Source organism: Notechis scutatus, chromosome 2 (assembly GCF_049901735.1).
Source record: "Notechis scutatus isolate UNSWTSFEM ecotype Mainland chromosome 2, rNotScu1.2, whole genome shotgun sequence".
In the NCBI taxonomy this organism is placed as follows: domain Eukaryota; kingdom Metazoa; phylum Chordata; class Lepidosauria; order Squamata; family Elapidae; genus Notechis; species Notechis scutatus.
The window spans coordinates 15,778,707-15,804,260 of record NC_142010.1 but is presented as its reverse complement, the minus strand read 5'-3'; the positions used below and the strand labels follow the sequence as shown (position 1 = coordinate 15,804,260).

General features: G+C 38.3%; 2 long non-coding RNA genes across 2 annotated transcripts in view; both read right to left on the bottom strand.

Annotated features, from left to right (window-relative positions):
• LOC148131835 (uncharacterized) overlaps positions 1-13,781 on the bottom strand; it is a 15,736-nt gene extending 1,955 nt beyond the window's left edge. The window contains exon 1 of the long non-coding RNA XR_015747170.1: positions 13,254-13,781. This is a non-coding gene — a long non-coding RNA (uncharacterized LOC148131835). The remainder of the gene's footprint in view (positions 1-13,253) is intronic.
• The window catches only part of LOC148131833 (uncharacterized), a 501,829-nt gene that overhangs the window by 416,026 nt on the left and 60,249 nt on the right, over positions 1-25,554 (bottom strand). The gene's annotated exons all lie outside the window — the stretch shown is intronic.

Below are 25,554 nucleotides of genomic sequence, written 5' to 3'. Positions count from 1 at the left end.
TATATTGGTGATCCTTTAAAAGCTAGGTGCAATGAAATTTCATTTTATTATATGCAGATTAGTGCACATTCAAAGTGACAATAAAGTTATTCTAAGTTCTAAGTCCTCTTTGCTGATGATTCTATTGAATGATTTTGAATAGCAATAGCATTTAGACTTATATACCACTTCACAGTGCTTTATCGCGCTCTCTAAGTGGTTTACACGGTTAGCATATTGCCCCCAACAATCTGGGTCCTCATCTTGTGGAGAGAAAGAGGAACAAATGAAAATTTATTTTGTTGTTCCTGTTAGAGATGATGTTATCATGAACCTTTTTTACAGTAGTTCATTTACTGCCCCAGGATTATTCCTACAGTTTATTTTTGCCATTCAACAAGTCAACAAGAATTCTCAGCTACTGTACAATCTCACACTTGGCTACAACATCCAGGACAACTATGTGAACACCCTTGGCACTTCAGATGCCTTGCTAGACATGCTCTCAACTGGAGAAGCCAATGTTCCCAACTACAGCTGTGGCAAGAAGGACAACCTGATGGCTGTTCTTGATGGATCTCCTGATGACATCTCCATTCAGATGTCAACATTAGTAGGCACCTACAAAGTCCCACAGGTTTGTTTTTGTGTTTCTCTATCTGGTAAAGTAAGCAGGGTAGTGGTGGGTGGGTAATCGATTCAATCATATCTTTTCTATGGAATTCATGAGCTGCTTTTCACCATGGCCATTGTTATAGCTAGGGATTAGGATCCACAAAGGGAAGAGGACTAAACATTTACTCGAGCAAAACTTGAGCAGCTGGACACAATGTTAAATATGAAACATTTTTCCCAAATATGGAGAGGTTTTTTCCTGAATGCCATCACTCTGCAAAACAGCTATGGCAGCTGAATTTCAAAGCTTCTTTCTGGATGCCTTACAAACTAATTCCAACAACACCGTCAAATTATTTAGTTAGACTAGTACTATTCTTCTTCTCATCCTTCCTATTACCTGTCTCTTCCCTCTTATGACTATAACTCTATTGCTTGTATCTTTACAATTTATATTGTTTTATTTGTCTCCTAGTATTATTTGATTGCTTATTAGTAACCTATGACTATCACTAAGTGTTGTATCTTATGATTCTTGATGAATGTATTTTATTTTTTCTTTATGTACACTGAGAGCACATGCACCAAATACAAATTCCTGGTGTGTCCAATCACACTTGGCCAATGAAGAATTCTATTTTATTCTATTCTATTTAAACAAATGTCTAAAATGAACTAATTTGCATTTGCAGTGGTCTAGAGATAGAAGGGGACATGGTGGCTCAATGACTAAGACACTGAGGTTGTCGATCAGAAAGGTCAGCAGTTTGGCAGTTTGAATCCCTAGCACTGCGTAACAGAGTGAACTCCCGTTACTTGTCCCAGCTTCTTCCAATCTAGCAGTTCGGAAACATGTAAAAATGCAAGTAGATAAATAGGGATCACATTGGTGGGAACATAACAGTGTGTTAGGGATAACATTGTTTACCCTAACTGGTTTGGGTAAAAATAATAAATAAGGAATCATGGTTTGTCAGATAAAGTGTATGTGACTTTAAGCTAAAGGAATGTAATTAAGGGTGCAGCTGTAAAAGTACTATATAAGCAGCAAGGCACTCTCTGGCTCTTACTGGCTGGCTTATTGAAGACTGCATTCTTGCTGGATCGGGGAGGAGAAGAAGTGTTGGATTACTTTGAAGATATTTCTCAACGGAGAGAAGATAAGTTTTGGACAGATTTATTATATGTGTACTGACACTGGCTATTCGACACGGACTTTGCAATTAGAGTATCCTCGACAAGACTTGACTGAATTTGGTATTTGACTAATGGACCGTTTATATGACTATGCTATACTTCTTAAATGGAATAAACTATATTTTTGATAGCACAAGCGTATCTGTATTTTTACTGCGTGTTAACTAGAAAACTTATCTCACACATTTACCTGTCTTCCTATCTGATTTCGCTGCACGTTCTGTTTAGTTTGTTTTCCTTAATACCCGTTGGGGAATCCAGGCTTAACACTGGTTGTGGGCCCAGAGAGACTGCAAAGTCAGTTTAACTAGGATAAAAACAGGTTTATGTAAAAAGTGAGATTTTTGTGTTGTTGTTACAGTAAACAGACAGCTGTGTTTTATCAATTATAGTTTTATATCCATATACTGAAACATGGCACAAGTCAGTCTACAAAGTTTGTCCCTTATATCCAAGCTGGATGGAACAAACTATGTTTCATGGTCTATGAAATGTAGTCTACTTCTACGAAAAGAAGGTCTGTGGAACATAATTGAAAACCCACCAAACGTAGAAGAATGGGATCCTGAAGATGAGGAAGATAGTAAAAAGATAGAAGAATTTAAACAGAAAAATGAACAAGCACTTTGCATCATAGGTCTAACTTTATCTGATCAGCAACTTGTTCATGTACGTGGAGAGCAAACTGCTGTTGGGTGTTGGCAAAAACTGAGGAGGATTTATGTCCGAGATAACGTTGGTGCTCACATAAATCTAACACGGAAGCTTTTCCGCACGTATCTACAAAAGAATGGTGATATGCTGAGTCATTTGAATACTATGAAAAGCATTTTTCAAGAACTTCATGAGAAGGAGTTAATTTTCTCTGAACTACACCAGGTCTACATAATTCTATCTTCATTAGACGAAAGTTTTGATGACTACATAACTTCCCTTGAAATATTGCCTAAAGAAAGCCTAAATTTAACTGATATCACTGGCAGATTGATTGAAGAGGCCAGAAGAAGGCTTGAAAGAGATCAGTTAAGGAGGGAGCAACCTCAAAAGGAAAACAATGAATCTCCTACTGCATACGCAATTAAAAAGTGTTATAATTGTGGAGGGAGAGGACATTTTGCAAGATTTTGTAAGAAACCAAAGCGCAAAAATGCAAGCCAGAATGCTGTAAGCCATCAAAGAAGAAATAAGAATTATGAGTTAGCAATGTATAGTAATGGAGTTGTAAAAAATAATTTATGGGTGGTTGACAGTGGTGCGTCCCACTGTATTACAAATGATAACAAAAAATTTGTAAAAATGTCTATGAGTTCACAGCATATCTCATTAGCAAACGGATGGAAACTGAAGGCAAAAGGTGAAGGTATTGCTCATTGTTCTTATATAAATGAGAACGTAAAAATGTTATATGTACCTCAACTTAAATTTAATTTGCTTTCTGATAGAATGTTGGTTAGATTAGGATACATAGTTACCCTTAGGGGAGATACTTGTTTAATAGAAAAAGAAGGTAAGAAAATTACTGCAACGTTAAGAGGTGACTTATATGTGTTAAATGATAATGGTTTAAAGGTGGCTAACACAGTTTATGATAATAAAAAACCTCATGATGAATGTATTCACTTGTTACACCGAAGGTTAGGTCATTTAAATTTTAAAATGATTAAGAGAACTGTTCAACTATCTAAAGGAATAAGTTTGAAACCTTGTAATAAGTATTTGCAATGTTCTGCTTGTAATCAAAACAAAAGCAAAGTTATACCGGCAAATAGAGTTGATGGATTTACTACCAAAGAGCCTTTAGAGGTAGTATTTGCCGATATAATAGGTCCTAAAAAGCCAAGTGTAGGTGGTGCTAGATACATATTAAGCATAATGGACCACTATTCTAGGTATGGTTTCTGTTTTTTAATGAAGAGAAAAACTGAAACGTAACAAATTTCTTTAATTGGTTAAAATTTGCAGAGAGGAAAACTAAAAAGAAATTAGTAACTCTTATAACAGATAATGGTGCGGAATTTACAAATAATAAATTCCAGAATAGACTTAGAATGGCAGGTATTCAACATAAAAAGTCTGCACCATATAGGCCTCAACATAATGCATTTATAGAGAGACGAGGCCAAACACTGCAATCAATGGGAAGGACAATGTTATCTGATTCTGGATTACCTGACAATTTGTGGGGAGAAGCTATAATGTGTGGTAATCACATATTAAACAATGTTGTTAATTCAACAACAGGTGAATTACCATTCACTCTGTGGCATGGTAGGAAACCTGATTTGAGTTATATTCACACATTTGGTGCACCAGCATGGGTGCATATCCCTACACAACTCAGGCACAAAGGACAACGTAGAGCTAAAAGATTAATTTTTGTTGGATATCAAGCAAACCATAGATCTTATAGATTCTGGGAACCAGGTACATCTAGAGTATACTGCAGTGCTAGTGCACAATTCCTAGAACATATAGGATGGAATAGATTAGAGCAGGATTCAGATAATGATGTTATTATAGAACCCTATAAGAGGCAGAAAGAAAAGACTAGTTATAAGAAAAGTCCAATTAAAGAAGAAGTCCATGAAGAGCAAATAGAATCAGATCAAGAGGAAATAATTGATCAAGAAGAGATAGATAGTCAAGAACAGGAAATAAAGGAAAGTCCACCTGTAAGTCCTGTTATACCTAGACGCACAACGCGTATAACCAAACCACCTGAAAGATATCAGGCAAGTATTGTTTGCCAAGTAAATAAAGTTCCTACTAGCATAGATGAACTTAAGATGTATCCTGCTAAGGATCAGGAGAATTGGCAAAAGGCAATGGAAAAAGAGTTAAATTCATTAAAGGAAATGAAGGTTTATGAAGAAACCAAATTACCTCCAGGAGAAAAATCCATTGGGTGCAAATGGATATTTAAAGTAAAGACTGGAAATAATGGGAAAGTAACTTATAAAGCTAGATTAGTAGCACAAGGATTTAACCAAAATGTATTTGATTATGATGAGGTATTTGCACCAAATCTTAAGGCTACAACTTTAAGAGCCGCTTTAGTATGGGCAGCTAAGAAGAATTATATAGTTAACCATTTAGACGTAGAAACTGCATATCTGCATGCACCATTGCAGCATACAATATATTTGAAAAAACCAGTTGGTATAAATGATAATAAAGTAAATAGCAATGATTGTTGGAAACTCAAGAAGAGTTTATATGGATTGAAACAATCTGGCTATGAATGGAACCAATATATTGTGAAAGAATTAAACAATATAGGGTTTAAATCTGGTTTAGCAGATCCATGTATGTTTAAAAGAGAAAATAATGGAACGGTGTCATTATTGTTATTATTTACAGATGATATTGCTTTGATTACTAAGACCAATAATGAAGCTACTGAGATTATTTCATTATTAGCCAAAAGGATAAAATTAAAGCATTTAGGTGAAATTAAAAAGTATCTAGGATTGACAATTAATAAAACCACAAAAGGATTTAAGATATCTCAAGAGGATAAAATTTGCCAATTAATTAAATTGTATAAAATGGAACTTTGTAAGCCTGCAAAGACTCCAATGAGTCAGGAAATTTGCAAAATGGATGCTCAAAGTCCCAAATTTGATAAGACCATATATCAATCTTTGATTGGTAGCTTATCATATATAAGCAATTGGTCTGGCCAGATATAGCTTATAGTATTAATCAGCTGGCACGATATAATAATGATCCACATCAATGTCATTGGCAAGCATTAAAGAGAATTTTAAGATATCTTAAAGGAACAATGCATCATGCATTGTATCTAGAGCCAAAAGGTGATTTGAATCTTAGTGCCTATGCAGATGCAAGTTTTGCAACTGACATAAATACTAGAAAATCAACATCTGGGATGGCTATATTATTTGGTAAGACACTAATAGGGTGGAGGTCAATCAGACAACAGCATATTAGCTTGTCAACGATGGAAGCAGAATTTTCATGTCTGTCATTACTATGCACTGACTTAATTCTGTACAAACAGTTATTATTAGACATGGGTATAACTGTTAAAGATTCTATTATTGTGTACGAGGACAACCAGGCAGCTATACAATTAGCTACTAATATTGCTGTAAAGACTAGATCAAAGCATACTGATTTAAGATACTTAAATGTTAGAGAATCTGTTAAAAATGGTCTAATTAAACTTGAGTACTGCATGACGGAAGAAAATATTGCAGACCAGTTTACAAAAGCTCAAGGTGTTGTAAAATTTAAAGAGAGTTGTGACAATTATGATTTAAAGGTGTAAATGGTTATATTATTGTAATATTATTATTATTACCCAAAAGGGGAGAATGTTAGGGATAACATTGTTTACCCTAACTGGTTTGGGTAAAAATAATAAATAAGGAATCATGGTTTGTCAGATAAAGTGTATGTGACTTTAAGCTAAAGGAATGTAATTAAGGGTGCAGCTGTAAAAGTACTATATAAGCAGCAAGGCACTCTCTGGCTCTTACTGGCTGGCTTATTGAAGAGTGCATTCTTGCTGGATCGGGGAGGAGAAGAAGTGTTGGATTACTTTGAAGATATTTCTCAACGGAGAGAAGATAAGTTTTGGACAGATTTATTATATGTGTACTGACACTGGCTATTCGACAAGGACTTTGCAATTAGAGTATCCTCGACAAGACTTGACTGAATTTGGTATTTGACTAATGGACCGTTTATTTGACTATGCTATAATTCTTAAATGGAATAAACAATATTTTTGATAGCACAAGCGTATCTGTATTTTTACTGCGTGTTAACTAGAAAACTTATCTCACATATTTCCCTTTCTTCCTATCTGACTTCGCTGCACGTTCTGTTTAGTTTGTTTTCCTTAACACCCGTTGGGGAATCCAAGCTTAACACAGTGTTCCATGCACTTTCGTCATTTAGTCATGCCAGCCACATGACCATGGAGATGTCTTCGGACGGACCTGGCTCTTCGGCTTTCTAATGGAGATGAGCACCACCCCCTAGAGCCAGTAACGACTAGCACGTATGTGCGAGGGGAACCTTTAGAGATAGAAGACATAAATGTCTATTGTCTGAATGTCAATTTTAATAGAAAAGAGAAAGGACAGTATCTTAGACCCCAGATTAGGCCAATGATTATATTCAATCTAGCTAATATTCTGCATTTGGTATTCTTTTTTTTTATTTTTATTTTTTAAATATAGTTTATTAATTTTTACAATTAAAACCAGTCACAATACATACACAAATAAGCAAAAGAAAGAAAGAAGAGAGAAGAGGAAGAGAGGGAAAGAATTTTGAGAAAAGAAAGAAAAAGAAAGGGGGAAGAAAGAGGTTACAAGATAAAAAGTATTCTTATTTTAACAGTTTGCAAGGGGAACCTTTAGAGATAGAAGACATAAATGTCTATTGTCTGAATGTCAATTTTAATAGAAAAGAGAAAGGACAGTATCTTAGACCCAGATTAGGCCAATGATTATATTCAATCTAGCTAATATTTTGCATTTGGTATTCTTGATATGGCTTAAGGATTAATAACAACAAACTATTCTAAGGTGTTCATGAGAACCACATTGGATGCATTAAAAGCTTACATTTTGGACTTGATCTGATCTAAATATAATACACCATTCTTCCTTGTTTCTTCAGATCAGTTATGGAATTGTTTCAGAGGCTCTCAGTGATAAAAGTCAAATTCCATTTTTCCATCAGATGCTCCCAAAAAATGGGATCCAGTATCCAGGAATTGTCCAACTCCTCCTCCATTTTAGATGGACTTTGATTGGTCTCTTTTCAACAGACACAGAGGAGGGAGAGAATTTCACGAGAACTTTTACTCCAATGCTTGTCAGAAATGGAATCTGTGTCATTATCTCAACAATTCCCAATGACTAGACCTACAGAACATCTCAGGGATGCCATCTCTAAATGGAGGAAAGTCAATGTCTTTGTTCACTTCATAGAATTTGTTTCCCTTGTCGATAGATTTCGCCATATCCATATGATAATTGAAGGTTTGTCAGGACCCATTGAAGGGAAAGTCTGGATCACCACAATCATGGAGAAATTGACAATTACAAGGGAGACATTTTTCAAATATATCCATAGCATTTGGACCTTTGCTTTTCAGGAAAAAAATGGCCAAATGATGATGCCTTTCAACCCAGTCTTTTTAAGGATTCCAAATTTGAAGATCAGTCTTTTCGCTGTTCTTTTTCAAAGCATGTCCTTTCTGTCAAGGGCTGGAGACAATGCACCCAGATAGCATCACTGGACATGCAAGAGAAAAAGGACAGAATTCAGATAAAAAATGAGCACCGGTTTTACAGTGTTTTTAAAACTTTGGCCCATGTCTTGAATGTTGCATATTCCTCAATATCTAGGAGGAGAAAAATGCAGGAGAAAGAGAGATTAGAGGCACCAAGGCTAGAACCATGGCAGGTATGCGGTCCTGACAAGGATCCATCAAACCTAGTTCCTATTTAGAAAAAATAATCCAATGCTGATGTAGGGGAACCATTTCAACTTACTTGTTCTTCCAAACACCAATAGGTTTGGTCAAGCTGAGGCCAGATTTAGCTCACAAGATCATATTCCAAAGAGCTGGCACCGTGAAAATTATATTTGGATATTAAACACTACTATTATAAAAGAATATAAAATGTATACATTGTAAATAAATTCCTGTATTTATAGGTTTGTAATTAGCATGATAGAAATTTACATTAATAAATTTCAACCAAACCTGGGAGCATTTAGCCCAACCCCTCCTCACTGCAGGAATCCAATTAAAGCTTTTCAGACTGTTGGCTGCTCAGTCTTTGCATTTAGCCGTGGTGGCACAAAGGTTAGAGTGCAAGTATTGCTGGCTAACTCACTGCTCAGTGCCAGGAGTTTGATTTTGACCAACTCAAGGTTGACTCAGCCTTGCATCCTTCCAAGGTTGGTAAATGGGTACCCAGATTGTTGGGGGCAATATGCTGATTCTATAAAACCACTTAAAGAGGGTTGTAAAAGCACTGTGAAGTGGTATAAAAGTCTAAGTGCTATTGCTATTTAGGAAAACAATGAATGGGGAGGGATTGAACATCTCTTGTTCACTGGCTCAGTTTTAAAATTGCTCCCCCTTTTAGGATGTTTCAAGTTGCTTTCAAAATCCCTGGATGTTTCAATTCTAGTTCCATCCCTTTCTGGAGAAGAATGAGTTTTACAATTTTTCTTGGGAAAAATTGTACTTGGACCAAAATGGAAATCTAGCAGCAGATCTGAATATCATAAGTTGGTTGTTTTTCCCCAAGGAGGATCCCATCAAAGAACAACTGGGGAGTTTTGAAAGACAGAGGCTTATTATCAACCAAGATGCTCTTTCACAGCTAAAGTTGCTCAACAAGGTGATTGAAAATATTAGCAACTTTTCTCTGTCTGTATAGTTGGTGTTTGTGTCCCCTGAAAGAGCAGGCTCAGATATTTTTTAAGAGCCCATATCTGACCAGAGTTATCTATGGCCCACTGGGATAGGCCTCCTGCTGCTAGGAAGGTGATCTCAGGTGCTCTGGCAAAAAGGAACCCCAATGAGTTGTCTGATGTGAGATAATACCTTAATCTAGAAAAATGGACGGAAAATAACTTTGACACCCCCTCCTTCTTGAAACTTGAAATAATGATGGCCAATTTATAATGAAATGCTACTTAGATTTGGCCTTTGGCTTGTGAGCCATGTAAAAACCTCTTGAATGAAATGGTTTATCTTGAATGTCAGCTACCTTAAGTCTCCCTTTGAAACAAAGAATTCTCCAAATTTTAGTAATAACAAAAATGTGGGTCTGTCTCTTCATGTCATCCAACTGTAGTTCTAATTTTGGAAAACAGTAGAGGACCGGTGGTTCTGGAATGCTATGGTTCTTGGGCGCTCAAGGAGTTGGACACAACTAGCAATTAACAACAAAACTGTAATTCTTCAATGGAAAGGACCTTGTCTTGGGCCTTAGAAATATACCTTTCCCACACAGGGCTCCTACTCATGTCCCATGTGCTGCAACCAAAGATGTCTGACTTATTCTTTTTGAGTGACATGTTCTCATGATTTCATCTCTACTCATCCTCACTGTAGTTCTACAAACTAGACAGTAATGTTTAGTCTTATTTCAATAGCATGGCAGCTATATGAATTGAAAATATAAATGTACAGATATAACTAAATAATACCTCATTTGAAATTTACAGCCCTAGTATGTAAGGAATTTTTTCTTTATATCTTAACTGGAACAAGGATTTGGATTATTTTCAAAGGCTTTGCAATATTTTATGTTTTCCTGATCTACAGGTGAAACTCGAAAAATTAGAATATCATGCAAAAGTTCATTTATTTCAGGAATGCAACATAAAAGCTGAACCTAATATATGAGATAGACTCATTACATGCAAAGCAAGATAGTACAAGCCGTGATATGTCATAATTGAGATGATTATGGCTCATGAAAACCCCAAATCCACAATCTCAGAAAATTAGAATATTGTGAAAAGGTTCAATATTCTAGGCTCAAAGTGTCCCACTCTAATCAGCTAATTAAGCCATAACACCTGCAAAGGGTTCCTGGGCCTTTAAATGGTCTCTCAGTCTGGTTCAGTAGGAATCACAATCATGGGAAAGACTGCTGACCTGACAGTTGTGCAGAAAACCATCATTGATACCCTCCATAAGGAGGGGAAGCCTCAAAAGGTAATTGCAAAAGAAGTTGGATGTTCCCAAAGTGCTGTATCAAAGCACATTAATAGAAAGTTATGTGGAAGGGGAAAGTGTGGAAGAAAATGGTGCACAAGCAGCAGGGATGACCGCAGCCTGGAGAGGATTGTCAGGAAAAGGCCATTCAAAAGTGTTGGGGACTTTCACAGGGAGTGGACTGAGGCTGGAGTCAGTGCATCAAGAGCGACCACATGCACACGGATCCTGGACATGGGCTTCAATGAACAACAAACAACGTCAGAAACGTCTTATCTGGGCTAAAGAAAAACAGAACTGGACTGTTGCCCAGTGCCAAAGTCCTCTTTTCTGATGAGAGCAACTTTTGCATTTCATTTGGAAACCAAGTACCCAGAGTCTGGAGGAAGAATGGAGAGGCACACACTGCAAGATGCTTGAAGTCCAGTGTGAAGTTTCCACAGTCTGTGTTGATTTGGGGAGCCAAGTCCTCTGCTGGTGTTGGTCCACTGTGCTTCATTAAGTCCAGGGTCAACGCAGCCATCTACCAGCAGATTTTGGAGCACTTCATGCTTTCTTCCACAGATGAGCTTTATGCGGATGCTGACTTCATTTTCCAGCAGGACTTGGCACCTGTCCACACTGCCAAAAGCACCAAAACCTGGTTCAATGACCGTGGGATTACTGTGCTTGATTGGCCAGCAAACTCACCTGACCTGAACCCCATAGAGAATCTATGGGGCATTGCCAAGAGAAAGATGAGAGACATGAGACCAAATAATGCAGAAGAGCTGAAGGCCGCTATTGAAGCATCCTGGTGTTCCATAACACCTCAGCAGTGCCACAGGCTGATAGCTTCCATGTCACGCCGCATTGAGGCAGTAATTGCTGCAAAAGGGGCCCAAACCAAGTACCGAGTACTTATGCATGCTTATACTTTTCAGAGGTCTGATATTGTTCTATGTAAAATCCTTGTTTTATTGATTGCATGTAATATTCTAATTTTCTGAATTTGTGGATTTGGGGTTTTCATGAGCTGTAAGCCACAATCATCATAATTATGACACATCACGGCTTGAACTGTGCTTTGCATGTAATGAGTCTATCTCATATATTAGGTTCACCTTTTACATTGCATTCCTGAAATAAATGAACTTTTGCTCGACATTGTGCTTTTTCGAGTTTCACCTGTATTACTCAGAAGTTTCTTTCTTAAGCAGAGTTTCATTTTATTTCAATCAATCTAATAAATAAAAATTTGACAGATATTTTGGAATGAATTTTGTTTTTCTGCTTAGTCTCTGCCTCAGTTCAAATGTGTGGACAATTGTCACCCTGGATTGATGAAATGGGCTCGGAAAGAAGAACCAATTTGCTGCTATGATTGTATTCCTTGTCTGGAGGGGACCATCTCCACACAGGAAGGTATGTTATACCAGAGGAAAAGGCATTGGATTCAACGAGAGCATTTCATCAAAGTTCATGTTAAAAGATACATGTAAACTTGACTATTTTATTCTTCATTGCTATTTTCCTCATGTCCAATTTATTCCATAATGGGAGGAATAAGATCTTGAAGAATAAGGCAGGAAGGGATGGAAGAACATAATGGAATAGGCAAGATAAATTGTGCTAAAGGAAGCATCTTTTCTTCTTGTCAGCTTGAAAGTTTATTTCCATGTTTACCATCTAAATCCTTTGAAACTTGAGGAATGGTTTCAGGTCAATGTGTTTTGCTCATCCAAACCAATTTTATCTTACAGGCCAAAAGATATATCAGTCAGTCAATATTTATTTATTTATTTATTTATTTATTGAGACAGATTTTATTAATTTTAAAGACAAACAAAGCATCATTAAACATTGAACACATAAAACCTCTTTCCATTATAAATTTTTACAAGGCAGATAAAACATTATTTTCTACAACATAATTCCAATCTATCCCATTTCCATATGGACACATAAATATCTTTTAGCAAATTTCTCATTATTTCTCTTTACTCTTATTCAATTACCTTTCTTTTCTATATTTATTCATTTTATAGTCATCATATTCATATTTCCCTCTGACTTGTTTACAATTATTCTCATCTGACATTCCTCCAAGGTTTTATTAATATAAACATAAGCACACAAACATAAGCACACAAAACACAAAAACATAAAACTTCTTTTTAGAAAGTGGATTGGCCCCGGATTACCTCTCTTTATACGGACTTCAATTAAATTCATACTCATCTCCCATTACCTATCTTATTTACCATTCTATATCTTCTATATAACTTCTCCCCGCTTCTCACTCTTCTTAATTCTATTTTATTTATTTCATCTTAGTTTAAATCATTATACTTGTATCTTTTGTCCATTCTTTTCCAATTATCCATTTATCTCATTCCCTATAATAATAAAAAAAGATTTCTCCTGAAATCACTAATCGAAGTATGATGCCTTTCTATCGTTCCCCTAAATTGACATTTAAAATAACACCTAGTTCCCAATCTGATTCTGCTTAGTACATTCTACCTACTAAATTTTAAGAAAAAGAGAAAATAGTAAATCTATAAAATAATTAAGTACATAATTAAATATTAAATCTTGTAACATTCCAATTATCTATTTCAAAGACAAATGCTGCAATAATAAATTTATAATAACATCAACACAATAATCAATTAAACTCTATAATTGAACTAAATATTTTAAACATTCCCTTTAATATTTTATTAAATCTTAAAATCTATCATTATTAAACATTTTAATATTTTAATCTTTTTTTAGATCTTATAAAATTCTAATTTTCTATTTCTAATACAAATACTACAATACTATCTTATGTACCTTGCATAATCTTTTTTTTTTTTTTTAAAAAATTATACATTACCCTTTATCCCTAAAAAAAATTTGCTTTTTCCCATCTTGTTTCATACCTTTGTGGCTTTTTCCCCCCGTTTCCCTTCCTTTCTTATCCCACCTGGCCTTTTTACCCCCCCCCCCTAACCTCCGCCTTTTTAGCTTCCCCTCTCTGTTGTATTCCTCTTTTCTTTTGCTTTCTAACATTGTATTGATTTTGCATCTTCTTTTTCTCTTTCTTGGGTGTTTTTTTAGGTCTTAAGTCCTTCATTTTCCTTCCTCTCTTTCTCCTTTCTTTCTTAATTAAACTTTTGGATTCATTAAAGATGGCTTCTTCTTCTTCTTCTTCTTCTTCTTCTTCTTCTTCTTCTTCTTCTTCTTCTTCTTCTTCTTCTTCTTCTTTCTTCTTCCTCCTCCTCCTCCTCCTCCTCCTCCTCCTCCTCCTCCTCCTCCATCAGTTGTTGTGTTTGCTGATAAATAGCAAGCGCCATTTCTAAAAAGTGAAAAGCTTCTTCCAAAGCGTCCTTGCCTTCTTTCTTTGTTTTTCCATATTCCTTTCTTAGTTCATCAACAGATAAAGCCATTATAAACATTTTCTTCTTTTTTCTTTTTCCCTCTTCTTCTTCTTAAAACAACCAAGATATTTCAAAGCTTAAAACAGTTCCCCAAAGTCCCAGAGTCATCAAGCAGTCCAAACAGAACACAAAGTTCTTCCCTTTACACTTTCTCTTCCTGGGGTAATGTCAATTGAAAAAAAAAAACCAGTCTGTATTTTAAAGCCTTATTGCAATTAACTTCTAGTCTCAAAATCTTCCAGGCATCTCCTCCAACAAGATCTTAATATAATTTTTTTTTGTCCTCTCCCTTCCCACTTGTAACAAAGTGCTTTAAATTTTTACCTTCTATAAAAAAGCAGGTTTTTCAATGTCCATTTGTTAACTCCGTAGGGAAGGAGAGTAAACTTTCTCTTTCAGCACTTCCATTCGCCGCTTTAAAAATCTCCTCTGGAAACAAAGTATCATTCAAAAAATCAAAGTTTTCAGGATGTTAGATGTATCTTAAAATCCCGGTTCAGCCAAAGAACTTTCACTTCAAAACTTTCTCCTTCTTCCTCCAGCACTCTCTTGTCCAGCTGCCGGCTTATTTGTGGCGGCCATTGCTGACCGCCGCTCCACCGCCTTGAGAAAAGGGGGTTTTGCTGGCTGGGGAGGGGGTCTGCGATACCTCCAAACCCCTATCCGGATCCCCCCTATCTTCAGCTGCCTCTACGGGGCAGCCTTATCCTCCAGACCCGTCGGGATCGGAGGCACCAAGACGGCTAGCACAACAAGGATCACGCAGTATCGCGAATCCCTGCCGCCGCCGAAGCCTGGCAAACCGGAAGTCCAGTCAATATTTATTAAGATCATAAGAGAAAGATCTACTTGGGAGAGTAGGAAGAGTGTTTGGGTTCAATGAACAAGAGCAAACAAAAGACTTAATATTGAAGTTTACAGCAAAACCCACATACAGTGATCAATATTTAGATTTTGATTCTCACCACTCACTGGAGCAGAGCATGGGAGTTATCAGAATCCTACACCCCCAGGCTGAAGGTTTACCTACCAGCAAAGAGGGAAAAGAAAAAGAATTAAAAGACATCAAGGAAGCCCTCAGAATGTGTGGCTATCCCATTGAGCGACTAAACTAGGTGCACAACCAGAAACTAAAACATTGCCACTATGTGGATCCTCAAAAGCTTGCCTTTTGTTTGTTTTTGTCGCCACTCCTGCCCTATTGAACACCTCCCCATTGAAACCCAACAGGCCGCCCACACTCCTAAAGCTCTGGGGGTTGTTCTTCCAGACATTGGGATGAAGTGAGGTCAGTGCCAGATTACAACAATGTAGATTGCCTCAATGAAGGGTGATAGTAGCATCCATTATTTTGGGTTTTATTTATTTATTGTTTATAAGATAATATATGTCTATATATTTCAGTTTACCAATTACTATGGCTTTCCTGTCTCTCAGTATCAGCTGTCATCCAAAGAAGATCTTTCTTATAAGGTGAAATGAGAAACTATAAAAATAATATTGCTTACTCTCATCTCAGACACTGAAAAATGCACCAAGTGCCCAGAGGATAAATATCCAACTGGTGACAGAGTCCAATGTATCCCCAAAAGAATAACCTTCCTGTCCTATGAAGAACATCTGGGCATCATCCTGGTCTTCTTTGCTGTACTCTTGTTTCTAACAACAGGCTTTGTTTTAGTCATATTCCTTAAATACATAGAAACTCCCATTGTCAAAGCCAACAACCGTGACCTCTCCTACATCCTCTTGGTCTCCCTCTTTCTTTGCTTCTTGTCCTCCTTTTTCTTCATTGGCCGACCAAGGAAAGCCACCTGCCTTTTCCGACAAACAGTGTTCAGCATCGTCTTCTCAGTAGCTGTGTCTTGTGTTTTAGCCAAAACAATCACAGTAGTACTGGCCTTCCTGGCCACGAAACCGGGGAACAGGGTGAGGAGACGGTTGGGGAAGAGCTTGGCCAACTCCATCATTCTTTCTGGTTGTGCTGGAGAAATTGTAATTTGTGCAATCTGGCTGGGAGTTTCTCCTCCATTTCCTGATTCTGACCTGCACTCCCAATCAGGAGTGATCATCCTTCAATATAATGAAGGCTCTGTCACCATGTTTTATATTGTTCTCAGCTACATGGGTTTCCTTGCTGCTATTTGCTTCACGGTGGCTTTCCTGGCCAGGAACCTTCCTGGTGTGTTCAATGAAGCCAAATTTATCACCTTCAGCATGTTGGTCTTCTGCAGTGTCTGGATCTCCTTCCTGCCCACCTACTTGAGCACCAAAGGGAAATACATGGTGGCCATGCAGGTCTTCTCCATCTTGGCTTCTGGTGCTGGCCTGCTGGCCTGCATCTTCATCCCCAAGTGCTACATTATCATTCTGAGACCAGATCTAAATACTAAGGAACATTTAATGATAAAAGTTGGTATCTGATCATGAAGTAGTTTCTTAGGCTCATAAGACTTAATTATTTAGTGCAAATGCACTCTTTTCAAACCGGTAATAACATCAGTTGAATCCCACCCATGTACATATACAATATGCGATGACCTGGAGCATGGTACAGAGATCACACAGGAAGCTGGCAGTTCAGACTGCCCCATTATTGTTCCAAATTTCCCTAAAAGCTCCCATATTTCTGGCAAGTCTCAGAGCAAAGTGATCACACATATGCACACACACATACCTCAAGCAGCCCCTCGCTGCAAATAGTGCAGCCCAATGCTGTGAGCACCATGGCTGCAAAGCAAGAAATCCAGCAGGGCAAGTCAAGGAGTCCAGGAAGCAAAGGAGCAAGGCAAGTATTCCAGAAATCCAAAAAGAATGCAAGGAATTCAGGAAAGTTCAAATGTCAAAACTCAACACTCCAGGAATTCATCATTTGTTCCCAAGAAATATCCCTCCTCACAATGTCTCTTTAAGTCTCAGTCCCCAGGTGTGCCTTGTGAAGAGTTGCAGGGCACTCAATATCAACTCATAAAATATTTCTATGGTCTTTTTAGAGTTTCCAACAGAAAGGGAGGGGGAGCAGCTTGCATTCCATAAATGTTTTCAAAGATAGTTTCTAGGTGACTAAAGTTTCTGCCATGCAAAATATTAACTGTAGAGTGTCAGGGCTCCAACAACTTCTCCCTTATTCAAATCAAAAGTCTCTAACCACATCTCAGAAAAAGTAAATTGGTTTATTAGAAATTGCCATGTTGGCGTGTGGCTGCGTGCAGCTGATACTAAATTACATCAAACATTTTCCCCATAACCCTGGTCTTTCCCCCACCCCATGGATGTGACTTCTCCAAAGAAATACAACCGTCTCCAAGAGTCATCCATCATGCTCTACAATAACCTTTTTATGCTTCGACAACTTTGGGCTGCCGAGGTGATTAACTAGGCATTTCAAGAATGCCTTGTTTTCCCACACTCCCTTTTTCTGGCAGCTAAAAAGACCAAGGGAGTATCTTTTTAGTTGACATTCAGCTCCCCTCAGTTCCGGAAGGTGACCTGTATAAAACAAAAAGAAAACAAATTTATTACAGGTATAGAACTTAGGGTTGCAAACCTCCCCCAGGTTTGGTTGGGTTTTCTGGATGGAACCTCGTCACAAGGCAATCAGCTTGGACGTTCCTACTCTACCCAGGATGTCTCTGATAAAGGGTAGCCCTTCCACTTGATTAGATATTGGAGTTGTCTCCTGTGCCACCTCAGATTGAGGATTCGCTGCACCTCATAATTAGTTTGGCCTCCTATGACACGGGGTCTGGGGGTTCACAAGGTGGCAGCCTCAGGGTTGATCCCACCACAGGTTTTAAGAGGCTACCATGGAATACCGGGTGTATTTTCCCTAACAGTCGGGGCAACTTCAGTTGCACCAGACTGGGTTGATGACGTTTACTCTGGGAAAGGTCCCATGAATGTTGTTGGCCCAAACTTCTTACTAGGGAGCCTTAACCAAGTACTTGGTGGCTAGGTAGACTTTCTCCCCCACCTGGAATGGCGTTTGCGGGACCCAGTGTTTGTGTGCCTGTTTTTTATGGCTTTGTGCCGCTTTTGCCAATGCCTTTTTTTTACATTTTCCCAACTTGTTTTCAGCGTTGACATCCAATAGGTCAGGCTGACAGTGGAGGGGGGATCCATGGATACTCAGGCATTGGGATGAAGTCCATGCCCCTCATTACTCTGAAGGGGGTTAGTCCCATGATACTGTGAACAGCATTATTGTATGCAACCTCCATGAAAGTCAGGAGGTCTGCCCAATTGGACTGCTGATAATTCACATAGCACCTCAGGCTCTACCATGGCGTTCAGGCTCTCTGCCCCCCCCCCCCACTCCGATTGCAGCTCAGATAAAAGTCTGAGCTAAGGCTCTGGGATGACACAATAGACCGCAGGAACTCCCTCCAGAACTCATGCATGAACTGGACCCCTCTGTCTGAGACAATTCGTCGTGGTACTGCATGCAGGCGGTAGATGTTCTTCAGGAACAGCTTGGCTAACTGGTGGGCTGAAGGGAGTCTGCTGCAAGGTATGTCAGGGTTCCAGCAATCACCCTAATTAAATCATGATACTCGAGCCAAACTTCAAAAAACTTCAAATAATTTATTAGAGGCGACATACTGGCACTGCCCTGTATGAAGCCAACTCTAGCATAGGTACTTTACAGTCACCTGTGATCCTGTTTCCCACCTCCCCCTGGGGTGTCTCATAAACCAGATTCTCCAATTGAGCACATTCACGGGCTGGATGTCATCATTCATGTCCTCCAATTAAATATATTCGTGGGCAAAAGCTCTGGTGTTTTAGTTACAATCTTTTAAAGATAAGAGTTGGAATGTACTTTTGCTTTCAAACTGCTGCACTGCTCTTCCAGATTTCCTTCCTCCCCCCTCCATTTTTTATGGCAACTACTAAAACAGGCATAGGAATGTTTTACGAGTTGACACCTAAGGTGGCACCAAACTCTATAGTTCTGGATGACTTTCCCCAGGAATGTTTGGAGACAAGAGAGTACATTGAAGGACAACACCCAATTTCCTGGGTATCGAACTATCTTCTTTCAGCACCACTTTCTAGACCTGTCCAGAAAGGAAGGACCACAACCACTTCAGACCAGTGCCTTCTAGGGGTATATCTGTGATTTTTCACTAACATGCTCTTCTCCAGCTTCTCCCCTGCACATGCTGCACATGGAGGCCCAGAAGTAGTTCAGGGTCCCCAGAGGAGATATTGCTTCTTACAGTAATTACTAAAATCCTGGTCTGTGAGATCTCTCCTGATATTTCTCCAGTGATTGCCTTTGATGTAAACATCAGACTGAAGCAACTCGAAATGGATCTTGCATCAGAAAAGGATAAATGTTTCAGGTCTCACTCTATGTGGCACAAATTTGGGGACATTCAGTGACTGTGCTCCTTGAAATGTATCATTTTCCTCCTTTCCAGTTAAAGTTCTGTCGATCTCTCTCTCAGTCAAGAAAGTCACTATCATTTCAATCTTGTGAGAGTGCTTTGAATTCTTCAAACTCTTGTTCTTCCTCAGAAACAGGAAGGGGATTGATTCAGCCCCATGAATTATGGACCTCCTCCTCCTTCTGCTGCTGATATCCCAGCCAGTCTCTGGCAAGCTGAGAATGAAGTGCCTGCTGAGTTTGGAAGAGCAAGAGGGAAAAAAACTACGGAGCTATTACAGGCCAGGAGACCACCTCATTAGTATAGTCTCCATTGCCACAATAATACCCGATATAATTCTGTCTTTCAACACAGCTCCTTATACTCAGTCTCCCTTGTAAGTCATTCAGTGTGATGGAGTAGCACTTCCTCCATTTGCAGTCTTCTTTTCTTTCAGTTACTCCTATAATGCAGGACTTGTCTAATTTCTTGAATCATTTGGATTTCCATGGCTTCTCTCTTACGTCTTAAGAGACCCAAATCCAAAGATGGAGCAACCCCGCTACCTGAAGTCCAAATTATTTTCACATCTCGTACAATCCTGAGTTAATTACAACTAGCTTATTGAAAAGTTTGTAGTTGCCTCTGCCCAACCCATTCCTCCATTTGTTGATATTCAGTTCCCGATCCTAGTAGGAATAGAGAATGAATTGCTTTTCTGGGTCTTTTATGAACAGATTCTGTAACATCTTTGTTCCCTAGGCCACCCCTCTGGACAACTTGCAAGAATCGTTTTTCTCGCCATGTACATGTATGCATCTGAACTAGACTCTGTTGTTTCTCTGTGTCATATAATGTATGTGGGTATACCAATAATTTTGTATTCATGTATTCTGTCATGGTTATGTAGTGTATATTGGCGATCCTTTAAAAGCTATATGCAATGAAATTTCATTTTATTATATGCAGATTAGTGCACATTCAAAGTGACAATAAAGTTATTCTAAGTTCGAAGTCCTCTTTGCTGATGATTCTATTGAATGATTTTGAATAGAAATAGCATTTAGACTTATATACCACTTCACAGTGCTTTAGAGCTCTCTCTAAGTGGTTTACATGGTTAGCATTTTGCCCCCAACAATCTGGGTCCTCATCTTGTGGAGAGAAAGAGGAACAAATGAAAATTTATTTTGTTGTTCCTGTTAGAGATGATGTTATCATGAACCTTTTTTACAGTAGTCCATTTACTGCCCCAGGAATGATCCTGCAGTTTATTTTTGCCATTCAACAAGTCAACAAGAATTCTCAGCTACTGTACAATCTCACACTTGGCTACAACATGTAAAAATGCAAGTAGATAAATAGGGATCACATTGGTGGGAACATAAGTGTTCCATGCACTTTAGTATTTAGACATTTATTTATTTATTTATTTATTTATTTGATTTGTCAATTGTTTACAAGATAATAAGTACAAGTGTATACATAGTTGTGAATATATGAAATGGGTACATATAAGAAAAATAAAAGAATAAGAGAAACAATAGGACAGGGACGGTAGGCACGTTGGTGCGCTTATGCACGCCCCCTACAGACCTCTTAGGAAAGGGGTGAGGTCAATAGTAGACAGTCTAAGGTTAAAGTTTTTGGGGTTTGGGGAAGAGACTACAGAGTCGGGTAGAGTATTCCAGACATTGACCACTCTATTGCTGAAGTCGTATTTCCTGCAATCAAGTTTGGTGCGGTTTACTTTGAGTTTGTATCTATTGTGTGCTCTTGTGTTGTTATGGTTGAAGCTGAAGTATTCATTGACAGGTAGGACATTGCAATGTATGATTTTATATACCATGCTTAAGTCGGACCGAAGGCGGCGTAATTCGAGGTTTTCTAGTTTTAGAATTTCGAGTCTGGTGGCGTAAGGTATTCTATAACGGGTAGAAGAGTGGAGAACTCTTCTTGTGAAATACTTCTGGACTTTCTCAATTGTGTTAATATCACATACGTGATAAGGATTCCAGACTGATGAACTGTATTCGAGTATTGGTCTAGCAAATGTTTTGTATGCTCTGGTTAGTAGTGAGATATTACCAGAGAAAAAGCAACGTGGGATTAGGTTAACAACTCTTAATGCCTTTTTGGCTATGTAGTTGCAGTGAGCTCTAGCACTTAGATCATTAGAGGTGAGTATTCCCAGGTCCTTTACAGAGCTTGGGTCATCAACAAGATCTTGACTATTCAGCTTGTATTTTATTTTCTGATTTTTTTTACCAATATGTAAGACAGAGCATTTATTTGTTGAGATTTGGAGTTGCCATATGTTAGACCATTCAGATACATAGTCTAGATCTTTTTGAAGGGTAGTAGTATTGTCTGTGGTATTGAATAGCTTTACATCATCAGCGAAGAGAACGCAATTGCTCTTGATATGATCACAAAGGTCGTTTATGTAGATTATGAAGAGAGTTGGTCCTAGAACACTGCCTTGGGGAACACCACTATTGACAGGTACTGGATTTGATAGGGCGTTCCCAATTTTGACCATTTGTTGTCTGTTTGACAGGAATGCTTCTATCCAGTTATTCAGTTGTCCAGAGATACCATAAGATTTTATTTTTAGGAGTAGTTTGTCGTGTACCACTGAATCAAAGGCTTTGCAGAAGTCTATGTAGATTGCGTCTATTGCTTTGCCCTGGTCGAGTTGAGTAGTCCATATGTTTTTGCAGTGTAAGAGTTGCAGATTACAGGATAGTTTTTTTCTGAAACCAAATTGTTTATTGGAGAGTAGGTTGTTGGTCTCTAAATGGAGGATGATGGATTGGTTAATAATTGATTCCATGACTTTACAGGTGACGCAGCATAAGGAGATTGGTCTGTAATTTTCAACTAGGCTTGGGTCTCCCTTTTTGAAGATGGGAATGACTGTGGCTTGTAACCATAGGTTGGGCAAGGAGCTGGTTCTGAAAGATCTTTCAAAGATTATGCTTAGAGGTTTGGCTATGGCAGCGGATAGTTTTCTTAAGAAGTAGGCACATATTCCATCCGGTCCAATAGATAGAGATGGTTTTAGGTTGCGTAGTGCTTTTTCAACGTTGTCTACTGTAAAATCGATATGTATTAGATCATTATTGTTGTCTGTGGTACGGCTAGGAAACATTGGGCATGATCCATTACTGTTTACAAACACTGAGCCGAAGAATGTGTTAAAGATGTTGGCTTTAATGGTGTCGTCGCTGCAGTCTTTACCATCAGGTCCTATCAAGGGAGGGATGGACCTTGAGCATGCCAGCCACATGACCATGGAGATGTCTTCAGACAAACCTGGCTCTTCAGCTTTCTAATGGAGATGAGCACCACCCCCTAGAGGCAAAAATGACTAGCACGTATGTGCGAGGGGAACCTTTAGAGATAGAAGACATAAATGTCTATTGTCTGAATGTCAATTTTAATAGAACAGAGAAAGGACAGTATCTTAGACACCATATTAGGCCAATGATTATATTCAATCTAGATAATATTCTGTATTTTGTATTCTTGATATGGCTTAAGGGTTAATAACAACCAACTATTCTAAGGTGTTCATTCGAACCACACTGGATGTATTAAACGCTTACATTTTGGACTTGATCTGATCTAAATATAATACACCATTCTTCCTTGTTTCTTCAGATCAGTTTTCGAATTGTTTCAGAGGCTCTGAGCGATAAAAGTCAAATTCCATTTTTCCATCAGTTGCTCCCAAAAAATGGGATCCAGTATCCAGGAATTGTCCAACTCCTCCTCCATTTTAGATGGACTTTGATTGGTCTCTTTTCAACAGAGACAGAGGAGGGAGAGAATTTCACGAGAACTTTCACTCCAATGCTTGTCAGAAATGGAATCTGTGTCGTTATCTCACAGCAATTCCCAATTTATTTATTTATTTATTTATTTATTTGATTTGCCAATTGTTTACAAGATAATAAGTATAAGTGTATACATAGTTGTGAATACATGAAATGGGTACATATAAGAAAAATAAAAGAAGAATAAGAGAAACAATAGGATAGGGATGGTAGGCACATTGGTGCGCTTATGCACGCCCCCTACAGACCTCTTAGGAAAGGGGTGAGGTCAATAGTAGACAGTCTAAGGTTAAAGTTTTTGGGGTTTGGACTAGACCTACATGACTAGACCTACAGAACATCTCAGGGATGCCATCTCTAAATGGAGGAAAGTCAATGTCTTTGTTCACTTCATAGAATTTGTTTCCCTAGAAGATAGAATGCTACACATCCACTTAACAATTAAAGGTTTGTCAGGACCTATTGAAGGGAAAGTCTGGATCACCACAACGGTTGAGAAGTTGACAATGAAATGGGATACACTTTGCAAATATATCCATAGCATTTGGACCTTTGCTTTTCAGGAAAAAAAACGGCCAAATCATGATGCCTTTCAACCCAGTCTTTTTAAGGATTCCAAATTTGAAGATCAGTCTTTTCGCTGTTCTTTTTCAAAGCATGTCCTTTCTGTCAAGGGCCGGAGACGATGCACCCAGATAGCATCACTGGACATGCAAGAGAAAAAGGACAGAATTCAGATAAAAAATGAGCACCGGTTTTACAGTGTTTTTAAGACTTTGGCCCATGTCTTGAATGTTGCATATTCCTCAATATCTAGGAGGAGAAAAATGGAAAAGAAAGAGAGACTAGAGGCAGCAAGGCTAGAACCATGGCAGGTATGCGGTCCTGACAAGGATCCATCAAACCTAGTTCCTATTTAGAAAAAATAATCCAATGCTGATGTAGGGGAACCATTTCAACTTACTTGTTCTTCCAAACACCAATAGGTTTGGTCAAGCTGAGGCCAGATTTAGCTCACAAGATCATAGTCCAAAGAGCTGGCACCGTGAAAATTACATTTGGATATTAAACACTGCTATTATAAAAGAATATAAAATGTATACATTGTAAATAAATTCCTGTATTTATAGGTTTGTAATTAGCATGATAGAACTTTACATTAATAAATTTCAACGAAACCTGGGAACATTTAGCCCAACCCCTCCTAACTGCAGGAATCCAATTAAAGCTTTTCAGACTGATGGCTGCTCAGTCTTTGCATTTAGCCGTGGTGGCACAAAGGTTAGAGTGCAAGAATTGCTGGCTGACTGACTGCTCAGTGCCAGGAGTTTGATCTTAACCAACTCAAGGTTGACTCAGCCTTGCATCCTTCCAAGGTTGGTAAATGGGTACCCAGATTGTTGGGGCAATATGCTGATTCTATAAACCACTTAAAGAGGGTTTTCAAAGCACTGTGAAGTGGTATATAAGTCTAAGTGCTATTGCTATTTAGGCAAATAATGAAGGGGGAGGGATTGAACATCTCTTGTTCACTGGCTCAGCTTTAATCCTCCTTTTAGGATGTTTCAAGTTGCTTTCAAAATCCCTGGATGTTTCAATTCTAGTTCCATCCCTTTCTGGAGAAGAATGAGTTTTACAATTTTCTTGGGAAAAATTGTACTGGGACCAATATGGAAATCTAGCAGCAGATCTGAATATCATAAGTTGGTTGCTTTTCCCCAAGGAGGATCCCATCAAAGAACAAGTGGGGAGTTTTGAAAGACAGAGGCTTATTATCAACCAAGATGCTCTTTCATGGCTAAAGTTGCTCAACAAGGTGATTGAAAATATTGGCAACTTTTCTCTGTCTGTATGGTTGGTGTTTGTGTCCCCTGAAAGAGCAGGCTCAGATAATTTTAAGAACCCATATCTGACCAGAGTTATCTATGCCCCACTGGGATAGGCCTCCTGCTGCTAAAAAGGTGATCTCAGGTGCTCTGGCAAAAAGGAACCTCAATGAGTTGTCTGATGTGAGATAATGCCTTAATCTAGAAAAATGGACTGAAAATGACTTTGACACCCCCTCCTTCTTGAAACTTGAAATAATGATGGCCAATTTATAATGAAATGTTACTTAGATTTAGCCGTTGGCTTGTGAGCCATGTAAAAACCTCTTGAATGAAATTGTTTGTCTTGAATGTCAGCTACCATAAGTCTCCCTTTGAAACAAAGAATTTTCCAAATTTTAGTAATAACAAAAATGTGGGTCTGTATCTTCATGTCATCCAACTGTAGTTCTAATTTTGGGAAACAGTAGAGGACAGGTGGTTCTGGAATGCTATGGTTCTTGGGCGCTCAAGGAGTTTACACAACTAGCAACTAACAACAAAACTGTAATTCTTCAATGGAAAAGACCTTGTCTTGGGCCTTAGAAA